The sequence below is a fragment of the Lipotes vexillifer genome, unplaced genomic scaffold (assembly GCF_000442215.2).
Source record: "Lipotes vexillifer unplaced genomic scaffold, Lipotes_vexillifer_v1.1 scaffold505, whole genome shotgun sequence".
Taxonomy (NCBI): Eukaryota; Metazoa; Chordata; class Mammalia; order Artiodactyla; family Lipotidae; genus Lipotes; species Lipotes vexillifer.
In genome coordinates, this window is record NW_006785581.1 from 230,043 (window position 1) to 237,404 (window position 7,362).

Below are 7,362 nucleotides of genomic sequence, written 5' to 3' on the forward strand. Positions count from 1 at the left end.
CAAATGTGGTCTTCAAGAGAGGTGACACAGACATTTCCTCAGAGGAGCCCTAGCCAACCCTGACCCCTTGGATGGATACAGTCCCCCAGAGCTCCCTGAGCACTGATAAACTGACCATAGCTGTAAAGCAAATACTATTTGAGTAAATGCCCCATAGGCCAGGGCCAGGTCTGTCTAGTTCACTGATGGAGCCCCAGGGCCTAGCTCAGAGCCTGGCCCACATCAGAGAAGTCTCTAAACCAATATTTGATGACTGACTGACTGAGAAAAACAAATGATCCTCCATTATCCCCACGATGAGCAGCTGACAAGGGTACATCACTCCATAGTTTACCTGAAGCACTGTCACACCGGCTCCTCACTACCACATGCGGTTAGCAGAGCAGTGGTTACAGTTGCCATTTAAAGACAAAGACAGCCCAGAGAGATTAAGTAACTTGTACAAGGTCACACAGCTATTAAATGGCAAAGCTGGACTAGAACCAGCTCCTGCGGTCCTGCATCTGGTACTGTCTCTGCCAAACCAGGTTTTCTTCTGGCTGTGTTTATCTGAATAACCAACCTCGGATATGGCGCAGTGCCTGGCATATGATGGCCACCCCCCACCTCCAGCACTGTTTCCCGATGGGTCGGTGACCAAGTGAGAAGTGGGAATGAGAGACAACAAGAGACTTTATGGGGGTGGGTGAGAAGGGTGTCAGGTGAGGCTGGAGGGTACAGGAGGAGGAAGAGGCTGGAAGGAATTCTCTGAAGACAGGCTGCCTCTTTTATGACCATGTGGCTGGTCAGGCCAGGCCTCAGCTCCAGCCTCCCCTTGCTTTTGATTGATCAGAAAATTTCTTATTGGTTCCCTAAACACCCAGAATAAATCCACAGCCCTCACAACTGTCCACCAGAGCCACATGAACTGGCGGCCCATTATCCTTGCTCTTTCCACTCTGCAGCCCATCTAGGGCTTACTACATTGGCCATTCCTAAAACATTCCAGCATGCTTGGGCCTCAGGGCCTTTGCACCTGCTGTTCCCGCTCCTCTGCCTGGAATGCCTTTCTGTCTCAAATGTCACCTCCCCAGAGAGGCCCTCTCTGCCACCTTACCCCCTTGTCCTGCTTCATTTTCATGACACTGTTGACTCCCTGGCATTATATCGTATATGTGTTTGTGTCTGTCTGCTAGAAGTCAAGCATCATGGGGGCAGGGGTTTTGCTTATTTGTTCATTGCTGTATGCCCAGTGCCTCGCACAGTGACTGGTGTCTATCAGGAACAAATTGAATTTATTTGCTGAGTGAATGAATGCGTTTGGAAGCTTTTACTGCTCTGCAGCTTCCGGGTATGCAACCTCTAGCTTTTAGGAGGAACAACGATCCCAGCCTAGCTTGCTGGCGCCTGCCAGGCCTCAGGACTTGCACTTCGTTAGATTCACTGGCTTCCTAGGGGAGAGGAGAATGTATGGCAGGAGGCAGCCAGAGCCCCGGCATCCTTTGCCCAAACCACGTGCCCTGGTCCCGGAAGAAGATTCCAGTAGGTGAGGGTGTTGTGTGGGGGGGGAACCCTGAGGCTGGACGGTGGACCCCGAGGCCAGAGCAGGTGAGGGTGGGCAGGGCTGGGAAAGGTCAGAAGTGAGAAGGCTGGGTGGGGTCAGGGAGCAGGTCTGGGGGTTGGGGGTGGCAGGGAAGGGAAGAGCCAAGGTGCCCCTGGTGGCCGGCATGTCTGGAATGATAGTGGGGTGCCAGTTGACGAGGCTCCTTGGGGGCACTGATGACATAGGGCTTCCCAGCTGGCCCTGGTGGGGCCTAAAGGTCCATTTCCTGGCAGAAACAATGACAGCAACAACATTGGAATATGTCAAGAGCCTTTATATCTATTATCTCACTACTATGTGTGGTATTGATACGTTCTTTCCTTCAGTCAACAAACACTTCGTTGATCCCTTACCAAGAACCGGGCACTGTGGTCGTTGCCTTAGTCACACACAGCAAACCTCCACATTTATAGGGTTAACAGTCTTTCAGCGAAATTGATTAGTTATTTGTTAAAGCACACCATCAACTTTATCATCAGTGCTAAGAATAGCACAGAGTAGTGCTTAAGTGATATTTTTAAATTGCTGGATTAATACCTAGGTTAATCAGTTTCACCACTTAATAAACAAGGAGATAGCCCAGAAAAATCAGATTTGGAAGTCTTGAGGCTGAAAGGCTCTGGTCTGAAAGCAGAGGTTCTAGGACCTTGGTGTTTCACAGACTGATCAATTTCTAAATGAAAAGTGCCAAAAACAACAACAACAGCAAAGAAGTTAAGAGTTGGGCAGTTTTTTGTTTTCTAAGTAAGGAAAGGGAGAACAGGATGACCAATACTCATGTCACAAAAGGATGTTCTTAACACTCCAGTTATGTGAAGGATGATCCCAGAATTTTTTAAAATTGCGGTGCATTTTGGCTTGGTGGGAAAGCTACTACATTGTTTTTATAGTTCTCATTTCACTGAGGACTAGTGAAAGCTTCACTGGTCAACATGGAAGAGATAGGTTGGGATTCAGATGGGCATTTGGGTGCCTCTGGCCTGGAAGAACCCTTAAATTCTTGTCTCTGTCTTTATGTGTCTCTCCAGCTCCTCTCTCGACTTCTCCCTTTCTCTCCTCTTACCTACAGACACACAGAGGCACATTTCAGAGCTCCAAAGAGAAGCATGCTGTGTATCAGAATTGGATCTTGCACGGGGGGAGAAGAAAGGCAGTCTCTCCTATTCCAAGTCCGGAGTTCCTAACTCTGAAAGGAAAAGGAGGGAGGGGGCGGGGTGGGGGAGGATCTTTCCCGCCTCCCCACGACCCTCTTAATTATACTCTCAGTATTCGTTTATGATTCCTATTAATCACATGGAGTAACCCTCCCAATTATCAAATGATAGAGACATGCATTCCTTCAGCCAAACAAAATAATTTACTAAAATGAATTAACATATAGAAAAGCCTCAGTGCTATGGAGGCTGAAATTTAGCATAATGAGTTTATCAGGCTTAAAAGAAGCCCAGACAGGCTTCTTCTGGGTGAAATAAACACACTGGCTACAGTGAGACTCATCCATGCTGGCATCGTGCCGTTTGTTATTTCTTTAATAAACGCACCTCGAGTTGATCATCTGTTTTCAATATAATTTATTGACGCTCTCCTTCGCAATTAACAGCCGGGGCGGGGGCGGGAGAACATGTTCTTACCAGTGTCCTCCTCCAGGTCCCCAAAGTTGCTCACCTGCGGCGTTCTTTGTGGTTTAGGAGGCTTGCCAGTCAGCCTGGCACACAGATCTGATCTGGGTTGACAATATACTCGTCACCGGGAAAGGCATCTCCAGGACATCAGCCCTAGCAGTGAGGGGAGCCAGCGAAGGGGAAACAATTACGCAAATGTAAACTCTCCCGAGCCCCCTCCACGGCCTGGCAAGAGGGTAAAGGTCTGCCTTCTGTCCCTGTCTCTAGGGGCAGCGGGCTCTCTTGCCACGTGTCTTCCAGAGGGATTCCTCAGTTCTTGAAGCATCTTCTAAATGGCCTCATGGACACATAGTTGGGAAACAGGATTTATGGGCAATTAGGACTGAAAAAATCTTAATTGTTTATGGTACCCACTAAGCCACTCAGTCTGTTAAATTTATTTTTAATAGTGACAGTGTCAAGTGTTCACCAAGGGACATTCAGATCATTCATTCACCCATTCATTTAACAAGCATGCATTCTATAGTGCAGCGCTGGGAACACACAGAGCTTAGAGCTTACCTCATTCATTCATTTAAAAATATATGTCGAGCATCTATTATGTGTCAGTCCCTGGGGCAGGGAGGTGAACAAGGCAGATAAGGTACTTGCTGTCGTGGAGCTTAGCTTTGGGATGGGGGCGTGAAGGAACGTGACAGCTGTGACTCCTGGTGGTCCCAGCCCTGTGTGATTCCCAACTCTTCTTGAGTGTGGCTGGCCTAGTGACTTGCTTCTGAGAAAGAGAACAGAGCCCAGGTGGTGGGATGTCACTTCTGATTAGGTCAGAAAAGACTGTGACTTCCATCTTGCTAGCTCTGTCTGTCTCTTTCTCTGTCTCTGTCTCTGTCTCTGTCTGTCTCTCTCTCTCCCTCTCGCTCACTCCAGTGAAGCGAGCTGCCACGCCATGAGATGCTCTACGGAGAGACCTACACTGCAGGGAATAAGGGTGACCTCCATCTAGCAGCTCCTGGGAAACGGAGGCCTCAGCTCCTCGCCGTGAGGAACCGAGTCCTGCCAGCAACTCCACGATGGAGCCAGGAAGTGGACCCTCCCTGTTGAGCCTCAGGGGTCTGCAGCCCCGGCCAGCACCTTGATTGCCATCAGTGAAACTCACAGCTGGAGGACCCCAATGCCCCTAGATTCCTGACCCACAGAAATTGAGATAGTAAGTGTTGTTCTTAAGCCTCTGAGTTTGGGGACAATTTGTTATACAGTAAATGATGATAGTATGAAGAAGAAGTTATAAACTAATAAATGAAGGAGGAAAAGTATCAGCTGGTGATAAGGCAGTGCTGAGTATTAGTGAAGGGTGCCGTGCTGGAGTGGCAGGGCAGCCGGTGAGAATTGGTGTCTCAGGAGGAATGGACCCTAAAGGTCCTTTGGTCCAGTGTCCCAGGTGAAGCTTCTGTGTGCTCTGCATGTCCCTTCCAAGAGGCATATCCAGCCTTGGGTCAAATAAGCCTCAGTGAAGGGAAATATACACCTTTCTAGTTACTCTGTACCATCTTTGGATGTGAAAAATATTTGCTGCTGTGCTGAAATCTGCATCCTTCTGGTTTACCTCCCTGGTCCTGGTTCTACCTTTTGAGGCCACATTTCTGCTCTTGTGTTGTGAGCCCCTCTCTCCTAGATTATCATCCAGCCCTTCCCTCGTTGCCCTCTCATTCCTCGAGCTGGCTCTCACTCCTTCCCTTCCCAGGCTCCTGGCTTCATCTGTTTTGATACTGCTTTTGGCTATTATGATTTGACGGCCTCTCCAACTCCCCTTCCTCTCTACTCCCTGGTCTTGCTCCTGTGGTCTTGGTGTCCCTGTAGCTTTAGTAGGAAATCCTGCACCCCTGGGGTGGGTTGACTGCCTTCAGATGCGTCATGCCAGACCGCGCACTCACAGGGCAGGTCCTTCCTTTAGCCGAAAGTGGCTCGTCTCCTGGCCAGACAAGCCCGGCTCCTTGGTGCTCCGCCCCCTCCCCGGTGGCTTCCTCCCCCTCTCCTGCCTCCCCTAGCCTCAGTGATCACTTCTGCAGATGACTCACTGGAGGATGACTTCTGCCCAGCCAGCTACCTGCTGGACAGTTTCCTGTGACCATCCTTGCAGTCTCTTGAGCATGCCTTCCCTGTCCTCCTACAGTAACTATCCTCTGATCTCTCATGCTGGGCTCTTGCCCCTTCCAGGCAGCATCCCCTCTCTTCTGCTACCTGATGGGCCAGGGCCTCCTGCACCTTCTGGTATCCCAAGCTCTGAACTTAGGACAGCCTGGCCTCTTTCTCTTTTCTCCACCTTCGATACCAAATCTATCATGTAGTCTGCCCATTTTTCCTTCCCAGGGTCTTTTTCATCTGCCCCTCCCTTCAGCCACCCCTGAGACCTAGGTCCTCACTCCTGGACTATAATAACCACTGACCTCCAAAGAATGCATTACAGGGGACAGTGCTGGACCCTGGGAGTGCAGTGATCGGCAAAGCAGAACTGGTGTCTATCCTCATGGAACTTAGAGTCTAGTGTGTTCATCCACTCATCCATTCAAATATTTTTTTGAGCACCTACCATGTTGACTTAAAAAAAAATTATTTATTTATTTTTGGCTGCATTGGTTCTTCGTTGCTTCGCGTGGGCTTTCTCTAGTTGTGGCGAGCAGGGTCTACTCTTCGTTGCAGTGCATGGGCTTCTCATCGCGGTGGCTTCTCTTGTTGCAGAGCATGGGCTCTAGGCACGCAGGCTTCAGTAGTTGTGGTGCACGGGCTTAGTGGCTCTGCAGCATGTAGGATCTTCCCGGTCCAGGGCTTGAACCCACGTCCTCTGCATTGGCAGGTGGATTCTTAACCACTGTACAACCAGGGAAGTCCCTGCATTGGGTCTTTTTTTTTTTTTTAAAGAAGCAGAAAAATTATCTTTATTCATACATAACTTAATTCTAAGGAATACATAAAAAGTAACAAAGTCAGAATAAGACAGTTAATTAAAAATTTATAAATGATTTGAACAGAAACTTCACTAAATATGACATATTAATTGCTTTAAGAAAACACATGAAAAGATGCTCAGTATTATTAGTCACCAGGAAGATGCACATAAAATCTACAATGACATACCCACTAGGCATCCATCAGAATGGTTAAAATAAGAAAGACTGACTATATCAAGTGTTGGTGAATATGTGTAGTAATTGAGAACCTTAAACATTTCTGATAGGAGTTTATGTGATACAACCAGTTGGGGAAATATTTTTGCCATTTCTTAACCTGCATTGGGTCTTCATTGCTGCGCGCAGGCTTTCTCTAGTTGTGGCGCGCGGGCTTCTCGTTGCTGTGGCTTCTCCTATTGCAGAGCACAGGCTCTAGTTCCGTGGGCTTCAGTAGTTGTGGCTGGCGGGCTCTAGAGCACAGGCTCCATAGTTGTGGCGCCGGGGCTTAGTTGCTCTGTGGCATGTGGGATCTTCCCGGACCAGGGCTCGAACCCGTGTCCCCTGCATTGGCAGGCGGATTCTTAACCACTGCGCCACCAGGGAAGTCCCTACCATGTTGACTTTGTCAAGCTGACCTAGATTGTTGATAGTTGGAGGTAACTTCCTTTTAGCTTAGTTGTATGAGGGGGGGCAGTTTCCAATAAACAGCTTGACAATTGCTTTGATGGTGGCAGTAATTGAGAAGGACTGTCTGGAGAGTCAGGCACACTGTCATTCTACACCCCAAGAAACATGGTTCTGAGAGTTTCTGGGCTGGAGCCTTACCCCTGGGTCTGCCTGACTACCAGAAGCCCCATAGTGACATCCCAGGAAAGGCCAGGGCTGGGAAAGCTGCCCTCAGGGGCTGCCTCTACATCCTGTGGATACAGTGAGTTCCCTTATCCCAGCCCATTTTCTTTCCATCACCTGTAGCTGGTCCACTTTAAGGACCTGCGTCATCCCAGGTAGCCTGGCCATTGGGGAGAAGGGTGTCCTGGCTGCTGAGTGGGGAGCAGGCAGCAGTGGAGAGATCTGTGTCCAGACAGCTGCCTGTGGGGTCTCAGGGAAGGACTCCAGGCCAAAAGGAGGAGGGAGGCAGTGGGGAATGACCTGGTGCAGCTGCAGGCTGTGAGGTGGGTGTGTGCATTCCCGAAGGCCAAGGAAAGTAACATGGTGT